Source organism: Podarcis cretensis, assembly GCF_951804945.1.
Source record: "Podarcis cretensis genome assembly, chromosome: 1".
Taxonomy (NCBI): domain Eukaryota; kingdom Metazoa; phylum Chordata; class Lepidosauria; order Squamata; family Lacertidae; genus Podarcis; species Podarcis cretensis.
In genome coordinates, this window is record NC_137170.1 from 29,797,336 (window position 1) to 29,814,946 (window position 17,611).

At 42.7% G+C, this 17,611-nt stretch overlaps 1 protein-coding gene and 2 long non-coding RNA genes across 12 annotated transcripts in view; 1 reads left to right on the forward strand and 2 right to left on the reverse strand.

Moving 5' to 3' along the window:
• LOC307223231 overlaps positions 1–9,402 on the reverse strand; it is a 59,526-nt gene extending 50,124 nt beyond the window's left edge. For both annotated transcript variants that reach the window (XR_013842041.1, XR_013842042.1), the window contains exon 1: positions 8,631–9,402. This is a non-coding gene — a long non-coding RNA (uncharacterized lncRNA). The remainder of the gene's footprint in view (positions 1–8,630) is intronic.
• NRXN3 (neurexin 3) overlaps positions 1–17,611 on the reverse strand; it is a 1,235,498-nt gene that overhangs the window by 763,444 nt on the left and 454,443 nt on the right. The window lies entirely within an intron of this gene.
• LOC307223180 lies at positions 10,483–13,028 on the forward strand. Of its 2 annotated transcripts, none has more exons than XR_013842011.1 (3): positions 10,483–10,843; positions 11,874–11,938; positions 12,821–13,028. It is a non-coding gene; the product is annotated as an uncharacterized lncRNA (long non-coding RNA). The 2 variants fall into 2 exon arrangements; XR_013842012.1 differs by having other exon boundaries at positions 10,489–10,775.

The following is a 17,611-nucleotide window of genomic DNA, read 5'->3' on the forward strand; positions in this document are numbered from 1 at the left end:
CGTGGATGTCTAGGAAAGCTCAGTCAGTATAGCATAAGACTCTTAGTTTAAGGGTCGGTGGTTCAAGCCCCACCTTCGGTAAAAAGATCACTGCATTGCAGGGTGTTGGACTAGACACTTGTGGTCCCTTTCAACTCTTTGATCCTTGCAATCTTACATTCACAGCTCCCCCCTGATCCCCCAAGCTTGCAACTGTCAAAAAAAGAAATGAGATTCACCTGGCATGAGCTGTTATTGAGAAACCCATACTGGGTCTTAGTAATCATAGCATCCTTTTCTAAGTGCTCACAGACCAACTGTTTAATTATCTGTTCTAGGACCTTTCCTGGTATCAATGTCAAGCTCACCAGTCAGTGGGTCCTCTTTTTTCCACTTTTGAAGATGACAACAACATTTGCTTGCCTCCAGTCTGCAGGGACCTCACCTGTTCTCCAATAGTTCTCAAAGATTTTGGACAGAGGCTGTGAGATTACATCCACAAGCTCCTTTAGTATCCTTGGATGCAGTTCATCAGGCCCTGGAAATCTGAATTCATTTAAAGTAGCTAGGTGTTCCCTTATTATTATTATTAACCTCTCTCAAAGTCTGAGCTCATTCTGACCTTAGGCCCGCCTGACCTCCTCCATGCAACTGTTGGTTACTCATGTAGATTCTTCCTTTGTGATTTCCCCTTTCTTCCATTTCTTATACATGCCTTTCTTAACTTTCAGATCATCTTTAAGCTCCTTACGCAGCCACACCAGTTTCTTTAGATGCCTCCCACTTTTCTTTCTTGTGGGAATTGTCTGCATTTAAGTCCTCAATATTTCACCTTTAAGAAACTCCCATCCATCTTGGACTCCCTTCTCTTTGAGTATTTCTGACTATGGGATCTCAACCCAGTAGTTCTTTAAGCTTTTTGAAATCATCTTTCTTAAAGTCCCAAGTGCATATCTGATGACACTCAGCTTTCCCTTGCATCTGTATCATGAAACCCAAGAGAACATGATCACTTCCTCCTAAGGTTCCCAGTACTTCATCAATTCCTATTGGTGAGGACCAGGTCCAAGATAGATCTCCTTGTTGCTTCCTCTACCTTCTGGAAAATGAAATTGTCAGCGAGGCAACTGAGGAATTTGTTGGACCTTACATTCTTGGCAGAGTTTGAGGTCCAATGGATGTTGGGATAGTTGAAGTCTTCCATGACAACTATATCTCTCCCTTTTTGAATATTTAGTAATCTGCTCTAGGAAGATATTATCCAAGTCTTCAGTCTGGCTTGAAGGTCTATAGCAGACACCTACATTAAGGTCACTGTTGTTTCCCTCTCCTACAATTTTTACCCATATATTCTTAATCTGCCTTCCATGCTCCAGGTTGTAAGTGTACACATCCTTTACATATAATGCTACTCCTCCCCCCTTCCTGTTTGGTCTATTCCTTTTGAACAGGTTATACCCCCTCAATTTCTACATTCCAGTCATGAGTCTCATCCCATCCAATTACAGTAATGCCTATTAGGTCATATTTGCCATTCTGTTTTAAGAGCTCAAAATTGTCTTGCTTGTTTCCCACTCTCTGTGCATTAGTCTAGAGACAACCATAAGTCTTTCCCTCTAGTTACTTCCTTCTTGGAGTTTCCTGCCCTTTAGCAGGTTTCTATATAGTACCACCTCAGTTTCCTGCGCATCTATGAATCTATTATCCATAGTGGAGCTGCTTTAAAACAGGGTTTATATCTTAATGGAACCTCAGCCAGGACCAACTGAACTTTCTGTGTCATCTTTGAGAGCATTCTTCTTGCAGGATATGGCTGTGGATTTAGGATTATGAGGGGATCTCATGATTTGCTCCTGCCTTCAACATTACCCCCATGCCACTCCATAGTGTTAGAAAGACAGGTACTGAATTTGTTCAGCAACTCTGACTTCCTTCAAAGTAGCAAGAGTACAGAAGAAGAGGCCACGAGAAATAAAATAAAAAAGTGAGTCCACTTCAGCTTCCCCTAAGGGTAAGGGGTAAAGAAACATGTGGAATCTTGAAAGACTAGAGTACATTCTAGGACATAAATCTGAGCTGCAAAGAAAGAAGCACAACTACTGAGTGAAAAAGCAAATCAAAAGACATATTCGCAGCAGGCGCACATCACTGAGCCACTCAGTAGGGACGGGGGCTTTTGTTATTATGAAACAACTTTTCAAAAGTTCACATCTCTGACTTTCAGCCTGAATGCACAAAAGACATACACATACAAAGAAATAACAAGAACCCCTGCTGAAAGGAGAAGCTGGTGTTCTCTTTAATGCTCTCTCATGGCTTTCAAAGGATGACAGTAAGGAACTCAAAGGTATCAATCACTTTCACTGTGTAAAGCATTAAAGATCATGCTGAATACTTACAAAATGGGTCATTCAAAAAATTTTTATAAAAAGACCCTCCCCCCAAGGTATGGAGGGAAGCTGACATGTTGGATCAGAAAATGGCAGTATAGCACAAGATGCTGGACCTCCTAAGGTTAACAAGTTGTGCTTTTTCCCACTCCCATACAATGAACCTTAAATGTGATCTTAGGTGCATTCCAATGGCTGATAACCATGCAGTAGCTGCATAAGTGCTTCTCACTTGAAGTGGAGAAGCGCTCACCTTTAGCTCCCAGATCACACAGTCAAATCCTATGTTACCACCTCTCTGCAGTGAGGGTGGGGGTTAGAATAGGGGTAAGACAAAGGGATGAGCATTCAATGGAAGGACTACTAAGGTGTAGCAATATTGGGGAGTAGCAGAAACAGTTCACCAGAGCATGAAACTCCACTGCAGTTGCCACCACAGCAGAGAATGAAAAAGTTCTACTCTGGCATTTCATTTTGCAGGTCCCCCCGGTGATTGTGATAAGTGAAGATTCCAATACTGGGTGGAAAAGAACAGTGTTTTGCAGCTCTTGAGGGCCAGATTCTAGTGATGTTTCTAATGCATTTACCTGGCTCATAATGGTAATCTCTCCAGCTCACAGTGCTTTCATACATTACAAATAAGGTGTCATCTCCCAACTCCCACAAATGCTCAGAATGTAAACCAAGCTTCTAAATATGCTCAGGGAACCCAGGCAGGGAACCCAAAGATGTGGATTTGTCAAGGGTGTTTGAGTATTCACTACAGTTGTCATCAGGTACCCTGGAAAGTATATGGCCCAGAACTCCTTGCTTCTAGGCTGCTGTTATGGGAACACTGTTGAGCTTACTCATGTGGGATCAGTTTCCAGGGTGTCTGACATCCCTACTGAGTTTTTAGGCACATATTTGTCCAGGGCCCCTAAGAGTCTCAGGGATGCTGCCATTTCAGATGGCATGGAGGCATCACATAGAGGTTTTTGCCACCAAGTAAGTTTTGGATGGAATCAAGAGGGCAGGGAGAGCTCAGAGGCTTATGGGTACAGAATGTCTGTGTGTGTGTGTGTGTGTGTGTGTGTGTGTGTGTGTTGGGGATGTAGCAGGACTGTGTACACTGTCACAATCCCAGTTATTGAGTTGTGAGGAGTTTGCCCATCACTCCCAAATGTTCTGTCATGAGTTGTACTCATGCTGATGTGTTTTTAACAAATCAGTTTTAAATGGTATTTTATTGGAATATTTATTTTTTTATTTCTTTAAACAATTTCCACCCTGTCCTTCATCACCAGGCAGTATCAGGGTGGGTTACACAATAAAATTAGCCAATAACATGCTAAATAGCACTAAAACCTTTCAGAAAACCTAATATGCTTATTCACAGTATAGAAATAGGTTACCCCACCATATAATACAAGTTTTGAAGAGCTTGCATTGGCTGGCCAGCTGCTAGAGATCTGAGTGCCTATGTACAAAGCTGTCAGTAACTTAGGGCCAGGTTTTTGAAGGAATTCCTCTCCCTATTCTGCATATGCCTAAATTTTAAGGTCTGCCAGGGAGGTCCTCTTTGTTATTCCTTCCCCAGGTGAAGTCCACAAATCCTTGACTTGAGAAACAGCCCTCTTTCTGGTGGCAGCTGGGTGCAGGATACCCTATCTCCTGAGGTAAAGTTGACGTTGTTGAAATTGTTTGGTTTCTTGGCTTATTACTCATCAGGCCAAAGAACTGAGAATGGGCCTACTCAGTCATTTATGGCCCTTTCCTGAAGAACACTGAACTGCCAGTGATAGTTGCTGGTGTGGAAACTTTCATTGTCATTGTGCCATGTGGTTATCTGCTCATAAATACTGCAGTGGGTATATACAGCTGCCTCTGAGCATCACATGATGTCAGGGACAAGACACACTCCTTGAGGGGAGTGTGACCCTGGCTACAATAGTTAAGTAGGGCCAGCCAAAATATGCTCTGGAATTGACTTAGGGGCAAAAAAGTGTACGAGATGGGGATGGCTTTTTCTGAATATATATATATAGAGAGAGAGAGAGAGAAAGTAAGAGAGGTACCTTGGGTTACATATGCTTCAGGTTACAGACTCCGCTAACCGAGAAATACTACCTTGGGTTAAGAAGTTCGCTTCAGGATGAGAACAGAAATCGTGCTCTGGCAGCACGGCAGCAGGAGGCCCCATTAGCTAAAGTGGTACTTCAGCTTAAGAACAGTTTCAGGTTAAGAATGGACCTCCAGAATGAATTAAGTTCTTAACCCGAGGTATCACTGTGTGCGTGTGTGTGTGTGTGTGTGTGTGTGTGTGTGTGTGTGCATAAATATGGAGCAGGTGAATTGTGTGAAAGTCGGGTGCCAGGAAAATGGGCTATAGAGGAAGAGTAAGCAAAGGGAAGCAGAATGCAGTAAGTTCATGAATTCATATTCTGGGTGTAAAATAACATGGCACAGAGACTGGCTGCAAGTGATCTGGTTCTCAGAATGGGTTGCTGACCCAGATGGCTATGTTTTATCTCCACTGCCAAAGGCAGTGTGCTTCCGACTGCCATTTGCTGGAAACTGCAGAAGCGGGGGAGTAGTGCTGTTGAACTCTGGTCCTGTTTGTGGGCTTCCCACAGGCATCTGGTGGGCCACTGTGAGAACAGAATGCTTGACTAGATGGGCCATTGGCCTGATCCAGAAGGATCTTCTTATGTTCTTATGAGCCAGAAAGGCTCTGGGTCTCAAAAGGGAGGAGAAAGATCCAGAACCCAGGCCATCTTTGTCTACAGCTAACAGGTCAAAAAGCGAGTTGAGGTTTACTGAGCTTTTCCCACCTGCCTCCTAGATCATGGGTAGGCAAACTAAGGCCCGGGGGCCAGATCCGGCCCAATCGCCTTCTCAATCCGGCCTGCAGATGGTCCGGGAATCAGCGTGTTTTTACATGAGTGGAATGTGTCCTTTTATTTAAAATGCATCTCTGGGTTATTTGCGGGGCATAGGAATTCATTCATTATTTTTTTCCAAAATATAGTCCGGCCCCCCACAAGGCCTGAGGGACAGTGGACTGGCCCCCTGCTGAAAAAGTTTGCTGACCCCTGTCCTAGATGATCAAAGGATCAAAAATTTAAACTGGAGGCAGGAAGATGGATTAGCGAAAGTTAGTGAAGCCTCTCACCCTAGGTATGAAAATGTAGCACTCACTAGAAAACTGAGATGATGTTGTGCGCCACAATTCACAACCAGGGGCTGTTTTTCTAACCCACATGCATAGACCCTGGATGTGACAACTACAAGTAACTGTAGTTGAGGAGCTCTTAAGAGTCTCCAAAAGGAAGGATTACTTGCTCCCCACCACCCCACACTACAGTGGTACCTCAGGTTAAGTACTTAATTCGTTCCGGAGGTCCGTTCTTAACCTGAAACTGTTCTTAACCTGAAACACCACTTTAGCTAATGGGGCCTCCTGCTGCTGCTGCACCGCCGGAGCACGATTTCTGTTCTCATCCTGAAGCAAAGTTCTTAACCCAAGGTACTACTTCTCGGTTAGCGGAGTCTGTAACCTGAAGCGTATGTAACCTGAGGTACCACTGTACTCCCTCCTACCATGGAAAATATGAAGGGATTACAGATTGTGAATTAGTTCTTTGGTAGACTGCTACTGAGAGAACAATGAAATTGGCTGTGTGTATGTCTCTGTGTTAATAATAGGCAGAATATTATTCTATTAAATAACTTCCATCTCCCATACACTGCCGGTCTCAACATCAAAGGTGGCATGATGAATGTATATATTTATACCTTAACAACTGGCTGGAGACTTGAAATGGGTTTTGTGTCCCCAGCAGCCACCCCACTCCCCACAGCGCCTTCTCCTCCTCCTCCTCTCTTGTTTAAACTCAACCTGTAAAGCTTTTCCAAAGAGCAATTTTGATTGCTGTAGCCTCTGAAGGATTTCTCTCCCTCTATTCCCTTATCCTCGAGGGGAGGAAAGGGCACAGAAGAAAAGTGGCCTTTTGAGTCCTTTATGTTTTAACTTTAAAAAAAATAAATTTAATAAAAAGGCCCAGGATTGCTGCAAAATGAAAATGAAAAGAGTAGTAATGAAACACACACAGTCTTGCTGAGGGTAATATAACTGCCAAGTTTAACACTTTCCAGGAAGAGGAAATTCCTAACTGGATACCATAAGATCTGACTTACATGTTGCATCTTCTTCTCTCTCTCTTACGTCTCCCCAGTGCATAAAAATTAGATGCTACAAATACATTATTTGAATGGCAGTACGTGCAACATGCTCCATGAAAAGACCCATATCTCACAAAGTCCTTTTCTCTCCAAGCTAATTGGATGCATTAGCATTCAGACAATATGTTTGTTCCTATTTTTAGACAAGAGGCGTGATGAGCAAGAGTGCATCTGGACAATATACAACAAAGTTTAAATTTGAGCCAGAGCTCACTGGGCCTTAGCTGCAGAACCTGTTTCCACACCAGCACTCAGCCCTGGAATGTGAAAAGTAGCAATGGAAAAAATAATGCCTTTGAACAGGCACAGAATGCACACATCTACTAGGAAGGGGGGAAAGCATCGCTCTGTTTTCAGTCTGTCTCAGTTTTACATGCATTTAATCAGAAGTCCATTCTGTCTCCTTTTTTAAAAAAAAGATTGCACAAACAGAAACACATTTAAATTATTTACATTTTCACTATAATGTACATTTTTGAATGCATACATTTTGAATGCATATACTTTGGGGCACATTTTCCTTAAAGTACACATTTTCCTATTGATTTTCTCTTAAATAAGATATCTTTATGTGCTTTCCCTAAGATGTGAATTTTTGTACACATTTATGAGATGAGAACTGCACTGCAAAGTTAAGAGAAGTGTGCATTCTGAAGGATTAACTGCATTCCTTTTAACCAGAGATGCAAAGGATTCGACCTGGGGCTTTGGCAGGCATCACACATGCTCTGCAACTGAGCCACAGTCCTTCACCCACCCCAGTGCAACCATTTTCACACCTAGCTCCTATGCATTTGGCATTAGGTGAATATTAGGTATTCCAGGACAGAAGACACCATTTCCAAGCAGAGTTGATCCCCAGAAAGGGCTGTAGCTCAGTGGTAGATACAGAAAGCCCCAAGTTCAGTCTCCAGGCAGGACTGGGGAGAGATCTCTGCCTGAAATCCTGGGGAGCTGCCACCAGTCGATCAGTATAGAAAATACTGAGCTATAAGGACTAATGGTCTGAATCAGCATAAGGCAGCTTACTAAATTCTCAATGTAACTGAACTGACATTTGCTTTCACTGCATATATTTTAATTTTATTTGGCCTCCATGAGTTTCCCAACAAACTGTGTCAAAATGGCAGGAAACAGAGAAAACGAGAGGATCTAACTACTCAGTACAGTGGTACCTCGGGTTACATACGCTTCAGGTTACAGACTCCGCTAACCGAGAAATAGGACCTCGGGTTAAGAATTTTGCTTCAGGATGAGAACAGAAATCATGCTCCGGCAGCAGCAGGAGGCCCCATTAGCTAAAGCGGTGCTTCAGGTTAAGAACGGACCTCCGGAATGAATTAAGTACATAACCCGAGGTACCACTGTACTATGGATGTATCTATTTCCCATAGGTTTTAAAGAGAACCACCATTGTAAAAATCAAACATGAGTTGCAGCTATCATAAGGGGCAGAAAGCAAAGCATTTATTTTAAGATTTTTATACACAACTTCAATTGGATTTAAGTTCTAAAGAAGGGAATACAGGCTTAGCAAATGGACACTGATTTAGGTTTTCTTAATACAGAGAGCGCAACTTTGTGTATCTCTCCTCTGCACCAAAATCCAATATATTGTGAGGGCAGGAAGAGTGCTGCACTCTGTGAGAGATAGCAAGAAACAAACTTGAATAAATCTTCTGGAAAAACTGCTCTCTCTACTTGTCCCTTCAAGGCATTGCAAGCATTTCTATCAGAGCTAGCCACTGGGCACTAAAAAAAACATCAAGATGGTGAGATTGGCCCCGCTTGACTAGGTCCTCCTCAGTGCCAGGAATTCCCTATAAATAGTAAAGTGTGCCAGGAAAGGTATTCTGAGTCTATATGGAAAGTTCAAGTATACCGGGCACAGAAGTTCGCCACACCTGAATGTTTCCTCCTAGAGGTCATGATCCAATATAGAAGTGCACAGTTAATAACCCTTTATGCAATGTATAAGTTTTCATGATTCTTCACTAGCACTAGTTAGTCAACAAGTACTTCCATTGTTTCAAATACCTTTTGTCCATCTAGCTGCTATTTCTTCTCCACCCCATCCATGGTCTCAATTTCCCAAGCTGTCTTTCAACCCAACTGGTTGGTTGACCATTGTGATTTTGTTTATATATTTCTGTGACATCACTGTGTCAGATGTGGCATTGTGATGTCATTGAGAAAACCATACAGGCAGCCACATTCAAGCAAGAGGAATCTACTGTCTTGGCAAATAAGGCCAATGGGTGCAGAGACAATACATTTGCACTGAAAACCAGGCATGATAAAAAGGGGGGGTGCTTTCTGAATCCATGAATATGAACACACACAAAAGTAATTTTGTCTCAACCAAATCAGTGTTTATCTAATATTGGAGATGGGGAAACAAGGCATCTTTCAACATACCCTACATCTTTCAAGGGGGTGTCCCTCTTTGCAGCTTAGTGTACAATACAGCATGCTAACCTTTATATCTACTTTGCAAGTGCAAATGTTGGCTCACTTGGAGCAAGTAATGGAAAAAGGAAGACAGCTCAGTAAGATCTCATGGTTGCTTTTGGCCGTTAATTAGAAGGGACAATAACTCGAAAAAAGCTAAAATAGCCTGCCACTCCCCTTTGACGTCTAGGATGCAGCTAAAGGGGCAACAAACTCCCATTGTTTTCATTCTGTTTAACAACATAAAATTTGCTAGTAACCACAAAACATCCATTAAACTAGGGGTAGCCCCTCCAGATGTTGTTGGGCTACAGCAGCTGCCATCCCTATGTTGGAAATGCAACAGCATAGATTGTTCAGTGTATAACTCCAAGGTTAATGCTGTTCTCAGGGTTAGACAACTATATTTGTGTGTGAGAGAGAGTGTGTGTGTGCTAACAGTCTCCAGTTAGCATTCAAATGGATTTAAGTTCTGAAAGGTCAGTCATGTGAAGTGGCAATGCAAGAAAGGTATGTAGAGGACGGGATGGCACAGCCAATCCTTCTCCAACCTGCATATCAGGAGAAAGGAAAAGAGGTATCTGCTATACAAAGCAGCAAATAGGCCAGGGTAGGGAATATTCCCTAATTCCACTGTGGGCAAACTTGTGGGGGATGTCATGGATCAGCATGGCCAGAAGCAAAGGAAAGCAGAGCAACCTACTTGCTTTTGTCAAGTAGGCCACACACAAGTCACAAGCCCCACACAGCTCTCCAGCCTCTAATCAGGCAAACAAGAGGCATCATCACAATTCAGGGACACATTCCAGCTAAGCAAAAGTACTCAAGCAGCTGCAGAGCAAGGCCACTGATGGGAGTAGCCTGGCATGGCCTACTGAGATTCCTGAGGGCCAGAGAGGCCTGGAAAACCTGGGCCTGAGGTTCCCACCTCAGCTTAAGATTTCCAGAGGCAATTTATCAAGCAATGGGAACAACTTCTTCCACTAGCAGAATCACTATAGTGGTTCATTGTACAACCTCCCACAAGCAACACACAAAAGTGCTGTCATCCACTGACAAATATTGGATAGTCTCTGCAGGCCACCCAAAAGGGCTGTCCCCATAGCTCACAGTTTATCCTCATTTGTTGTACACATGCAGTGGAGGAGAGAGCTGTCAGAGGTTCCGTACGACCGAGCTGAAATAGCTCTCCTCTGCTTCGTACTTCGGAATCTATCCGGCTCTCCTCCTCCAATGGTGATCAACGACCTAAGCCTTTAATGAGGCTTCAGGCATGCTCCCATTACAAAGAGTATCCAAGCAGCGGAAGGAGCCAAGAAATGTATGCTACATTGCTACGTTTATTTCTAACCACGCAGGACAGAAAAGAAAAGCATCTGCTCTCTGTGAGAGTCAATGAACAACTGAACAAAGAAACAGGAAACCAGTAACATCAACATCCGTCTCCTGTCTCCCGCGAGACTTCCAACAGTCTGGAATGTAAACAGAGTCTTGTGACTCCAAAAACTGTACAGTGGCATAACAGAAATCTAACAAGAGCTTGGTTGGTGGGTGTGGCTTTGCTATACAGTGGTACCAATGGTTACTAACAGGATCCTTTTCAGAGGCCCAGCCACATCCCAAAAACTTCATAACCGGAGGAGCCCTTCTGTGCACGCATGCATAGAAACCCGGAAGTATACACTTCCGGGGTTGCCGCATTCGCAACTCCAAGGATTATGTTACCCAAACGTAACGTAACCCGAGGGTCCACTGTATTGGCTGTGGTGCCATCTTGAATAAAATATTGGGGGGTCCAGGTAAGCCCCACGCGGCATAATTGATCACATAATTGATCACATAAGCCCTACGCGGCATAATTGATCACATAATTGATCACACACACCATTTGAATGGTAATGCCCATCAACTTTGAGGGTGCCAGCCCCCTCAAATATTTTTTTGGGGGGTGAAGTCTCCTCGGCCCCAAGGAGTTGTCTCCTATGCTATACAGGAAATTCCACACACGCCCTTTTCATTTTGTTTAAACAAATAAATCTGTCCACTCCTATGCTGGTGGGAAACATGGGCATGCATTCCCCGCCCCCTGCCCCCCAAGGAAACTGTTTCTAAAAGAAAGTACTCAAATACTAGCATGTCATCGTCTGACCCACAACGGGCCGAGATCCTCGCCCCAATTCATCGCAGTAGAGCCAATGAGGTGAATAAACAAAGGGAGCAAATGACAGAGGAAGGGAAGCTGCTGGTGCCACTCTGAAAATCTTTGCTTAGACATAGTAGCAGTTACTCTTGAGGAACCTGTTTACATTCGCTGAGCAGGTACACAAGCTTTTGAGCAGCTCACTTTCTCACTTGGGCAGGCTTGGAAAGCATGTGATTTCCCAAGCCAATGTTACTAAGACACAGCAATCACATATTAGTTTTTACAGCCCTAATCAAGAAGTAGAAGGGGAGGCTGGTGGCCCTTGGTAGGCCATGTTTGGCTCAGCGGGCCACAGGTTGTGCAAGCCTGGTCAGTGTGGATGTTACTGTGGTAAACTCCCTTGAGGATGCTGAAATTGGAAAGTCACATGTTTAAATGAGGGCGGAAGAAAAGTGCACAATGGACAACAAGTATGGGAGTAGAAGTGGTTGTGTCCTGCTTGTTTCATCTTGTGTTAATCTTCCTTTTAAGCCTAAAGTGACTCTCATTTAGGGCTCCATACCATATCTCATGGTGCTGAACATGGTAAACTAAGAACTACATAACATTTGCTTTAATTAATGAATACAGTCCTCAGAACTATTGGTAACTTAACTCTAATTTGCTTGCTTTTGTTTCTGCTCCAGAGTAGGTGATCTGAGGATTGCAGTATACAGTGTGCCATGAAAACTTCTTTGGGGAAAACATAAAGGTAAAGGGACCCCCTGACCGTTAAGTCCAGTCACAGACGACTCTGGGGTTGCAGCGCTCATCTTGCATTACTAGCCGAGGGAGCCGGCGTACAGCTTCCGAGTCATGTGGCCAGCATGACTAAGCCGCTTCTGGCGAACCAGAGCAGCGCACAGAACCGCCGTTTACCTTCCCACCGGAGTGGAACCTATTTATCTACTTGCATTTTGACGTGCTTTCAAACTGCTAGGTTGGCAGGAGCAGTTGGTTTAGACCATAGCACCGCCCACCACTTTATTTAATTGCAGTGTCAGGGGATACAATGGAGGTGCCTTATGTCAAGCTGACAGTATACAAGCCATGACTAAGAGACCAGCTCTTTTATATAAGTGCTCCCTGGAGCAAAGGGTCTATAGGAATCTCCTGTCTGTAGAAAGTTTCAACAGAATTGCTCATAACTTCCTGAGGATGCTATGTGGTAATGTTTATTACACTAACTTTAATGTCTGTAAACCTTTTGCTTATAAGAGTATTATCAGCAATGTAAAGATGGTATATTTGCTACTTTCATGACATGCTGACATCCCTTGATCAAATAGGAAAAGTCAAACTTGCATTTTTTACCAAGACAATCATAAATACCCCCACCCAGTACTTTGTGCTTTCTATGAGCTATATTTAAAGAAAGGAGAAATGTCAACTTAAAACTGTTGTGCCCATTTGTGAAAGTGGACCCTGTGTACAAAAGGACACTGGAAGTCCATTTTAGATGCCCTACTGCTGTGAAAACATCTCCTTTACTGTACAAGAGCTTCAATTTAAGTAGCTACTTTGCTTCCCTGTTGATCTGGAAGTAGCAATCTTTTCCTCCCTTGATTATGCTTTCCCCCGCCTTTTTTTACAGAACCACCTTCTCTTAGAAAACCTGAAATGAATTCTACACTGCTTACCTGGGCAGACACCCCAGAAAGAGAAGAATATTCTGCTTACAGTGCCAAGTTAACATACGGTATATATAAGTGCAGATCCTTGCATCATTATTGTAGTTGTTTATGTTATTGACTTCCCTTTAAAACAATCCAGAACTTTCACAATAAACTCTCAGTGAGGCAGCCATGTTAGTCTGTTGCTGAATAACCAGCAAAGAGTGTTGTGGCATTTTAAAGGCTAGCAAATTAATGATGGGATTAGCTTTCATGCGCTTTGTGGCACAATAAATATGTTAGTCTTCAAGGCGCAAAAAAACAAAACCCACACAAAAACCCTTTTGTTGTTTTAGTGAAAAACTGGCATCACAAAGGAAATCAGTCAGCAAACAACTGTTATGATCATCATCAATGGAATTACCATCCCAAAAAGAAAACATTCAGCATGGAACTCACTTTAACTTGTACAAAATATATCCAGAATATGCACCAAAGAGTTCAGAAGGACCTACAGGCCACATTCAACTCCTTCCAACACATATTAATCACAAGAGCAGCATTACCTGTTCTTTCCAGTGCACCAGGCAGGCTGACTAACCGCCCTGTGTGGGAGAGCCATCTTACCTGATTCAGGAGCATCTTTCCACTGCAAAATGATGGCTGCATTTCATGCTGCTTAGGTTCCTGATATAAAATGAGCATCGGTGAAACAGATTAGAATCCTACTGCATTGCTTGCCTACTGCAGGGTCCAAAAGCAAGAGACAGCTTTGGAATTAGAGATCCATAAGAAGCAAAGAAATAACTTACCTTTCAACCCATTAGTAGGAAACCTGTTTTAACAAAAACCATTGGCAGAAGGATACCCAACATATATCCAAAAGTGACTATGTTTTTCATTCTCTTTTTGTTAACCAGGGTGGATGTGTTTTAGCTGAGTGATATGTTTCTCTCTCCCCCCCCCCCCCAAACATTTGAATTCACACCAGCAGCTTTGGCAATGCCAGAAACATTGCTGCTTTCAATTTTAAAATGAAAACACTGGTGCTATGCAACACAAGAGCGAAATTAATTCAGAGCCGCACAGACTGTATTGCATAGCTGAAGGAATGTTCTAACCACCTGTTTATGAGCAAAACTCAGTCATAAAACCAGCTGTGAGCAACAAACAGCAATGACAAACAACAATTTCTCACTCCTTTTGAAATGCATAATGGCATCTAAATCACACAGCATCACAGGAGTACTCTGCAAGGATGAGACGACTGTAATTGACATAGCTACCCATATGCCCTTCTCCACTATGTGGTGTGTTGTTGAGCTATAAAACTGGTTGTGTTTAAGAGAAACAGAGCTTTTAAATCCCAAGGTGAGAGTGGAGACGACCACAGATAGATTTCTTACCCTTACGGCGCCTAGATTGCCTCTCCGGAGAATGCAAGGTAGGATTTATAACCTCAGACAAGCAGTATCCACCGCCATACACTGAAATAACACTGTCAAAACATTTCACATTCATACTGGAGGATGGGGTTCAGACTGGAAGGAAGGTGGAGCAAAGTACAGATGAACAAGGAAAAAGTGTTTAGGTGCTTAGAGGTGAAGGCAGTTAAACCATCCAATGTACACTGTCAGCAACCTACCCGGATAGAAACCAACTTACCTGCACATCTTGAAGACCCATATTAAGGAGAAGGCAGTGGGTTTGACATGGGAGAGGGAAGGACATGCTTTGGTGGTGAAGCACATGTTCTGCATGCAAAAAGACCCTAGTCTAATTCCTGATATCTCCTGGTGGGTCTGAAAAAGACTCACTGCCTGAAACCCCAGTTAGCTGCTGCCAGTCAGTGTTGGCAATACTGAACAAGACAGATCAATGGTTTGACTCAGTATAAGGCAGCTTCTTATGTTCCCATGGTAGCTTGAATTGTACCACCCAGTGAAAGCACAATGTGAAGACGAAACAAGAGTGTGAGAAAGAAATGAAATGGAAGTATAGCTTTAAAAAAGAGAAGCATTTGAAGTGTTAGGGCAAAACATGAAATATGTACCGAAACCCCTAATAGTTATAGGACTTGTAGAAGCCATATTTGGACATTCAGCATTAAACATCTATAGCACATATCCAGCAGCTACATAGAAAAAAGTTGGGGAGCTTAAATAGTTCTTCTGCCAAATTTCCAATTACTCAAGAACGTTTAGTCATAGTGCTGGTGAATGGGAAGGCAGGCTTTTAAGGGGTAGACATGGAGGTAAGCCAAGGTATTTACTATATTTTTTGTGGGGGGGGGGGGCAGCTCAGTTTCTCCCAACTAGGGTTGCCATATTTTGAAGAACAAAAAACAGGATGCTATGATGACTCTTATTTTAAATACCCCTACTATATGTAGGCTATTGAAGCTGTGGTATATGGCTAAGGGGGGGCAGGAGAAGAGAAGAGGAAACCAAGTCTTCAGCCACCAGTTATGTCTATGATTCATCCAGAAAGTATAGCCAGAGGCATTTTGGCAAATTTTAAAATTTCACCTGGACAGAAATTTTACCCTTCAAAAAGAGGATGTGTCCTAGAAAAAAGGACACATGGCAACCTATAAAAATGTGGGGAAGCTTGGTATTTGTTGCATCCAAACCTGGTTTAAAGCAGGGTAGCCAATGTGGTACCCTCCAGATGTGGTTGGACTAGAATTTCTACCAGCTCCACGTTGATGAGCCCTGGTTTAAAAGGGTCCGTCTGTGTTAGCAGATCTCAAAGAGTTCCATATGACCATCATAAACTTCATCTTGTCATTTTGATCCCAAAACCTTGTATGGTTCACAGGGATAATTAATTTTATCAGCAGAGGTGCCAGCGGATACTATGAACCAAAAATAGTGCCGATTAATACTGTATGTAGACAAAATGCGCAATGTTCACATCTTTCTTGGGAACCTGGAACATCAGTCAAACAAAGTGACAATTGTGAAGGCAACAAAGCATAGCTCATAACCTTTCCAAGCTGTGTGTTGTCCTATGTTCTAGATTGGAACAGGGGATAATTCGATTCCATTTGAATTTTAATGCAAACCTATCTAATTTGCACTTCCTCAAACAATATATAAACCAAAACACAGCTGTTTTTCAAAATGTGCACTAATCTGAATTTTGTGCTGCAGTTATCTCACAAAAAATGTTGGCAAAAAGGGATAGTATACATAAGGGAGAAGTGTACATAAATGCATATATTAATGAAAATAACACATGGAAGTACATTATATTGAAAGTGCTTACAAAAAAGTATAGATCGGGCAAAACTGCATACAGTGGTACCTCTGGTTGCGAATGGGATCCGTTCTGGAGCCCCGTTCGCAACTTGAAGGAACGCAACCCGCATCTGTGCAGATGTGGGTCGCGATTTGCCACTTCTGCGCATGACATCATTTTGTGTGTCTGCACATGCGTGAGCGGCGAAACCCAGAAGTAACCCTTTCCGGTACTTCCGGGTCGCCACGGGACGCAACCTGAAAAGACGCAACCTGAACCAAACGTAACAAGAGGTATGAAAATGCATATTTTAAGAGAAATGCACCTCAAAATGTTTATGATTTTTCACAAGGACTTTAAAAATCCACAAACCAATGCAGGAATGTGCCAAACTGAATTTAAGATTGAAAAAAATGACAAACAGACAGAAACCAAAATAAACAGATTTGTTCATCCATAGTTCTAGATAAGATGTATTCAGTATGAGGCCCATAGCCTACACAATAAAAAATAATACTCTAGACTCCTTTCTCAGAAAATCTACTCCTGACACCTTTAAAAATAAATGGTTGTATCCAATGGAGTTGTCCTATTAGTGCAACACAACAGGACTTGTGCACATCTGCCCACATACTTCTGTGCACCCCCTCCCAAGAAAAAAAAAACTGTTCTGATGGGTACAGGGAGAAATCCCAAAACAGAATGAGGGATATGGAGGCATGCAGGGAGACAAAATTTCGTTGTGCAGGTGAAAGTCCTTGCCGTAACGGAACAGCTTCACTGGATAAATAGGTAAGTCAACACCTTTAAAGACAGTCAGTAAATACAGTTTAGACACTCAGCCACGCTTCCCTTTGCCTAGAAATATCAAAAGCTGCTTCCAAAGAGAGTCAGCAGTACTAGCATACCATGGAAAACTCAGTTTTACATGCTGGACATTTAATAAACAAAACAAAAGCTGACACCCCAAGAGAGCCATCTTTCCCAGAAGAGATTGGACGCTCCCTGACCCAATGTGCCTTCAAACTAACAAGTTACATAATATGACAAGCCATCAATCCATGCAAATGTGCAGCAGCATTTATCATGCGACACATGAATGATGTATTATTATCCAAAGCACTTCAGGGATGCAATGCATAAAGGGAAAACAAGCACGGAGAAACCCAGGAAACTCCAGACCACTATCTAATACACTCCCTTGGGCCTTACAGACACAGACAAGCAAAAGGTAGACAAACATTGCAATTGAGATTTCCAGCCGATCGCGTTGCAAGTATCGGAGGAGAGAAAAACCAAGACAAAAAGTCACTCTATGGAACAGTTTAGGTCCATGGTTCACTATAGCACATCTGCCACATGGAAGCAACTTTAAGTTACCCCACATCGTAGCTATCTTCATGCAGAGAGTGGATACTAAACTCTTTGTTTGAAATGACTCACCATACAGATTGGATCAAAATACCACAAATATCCCCCTCTTTCTTTCTTTCTTTCTTTCTTTCTTTCTTTCTTTCTTTCTTTCTTTC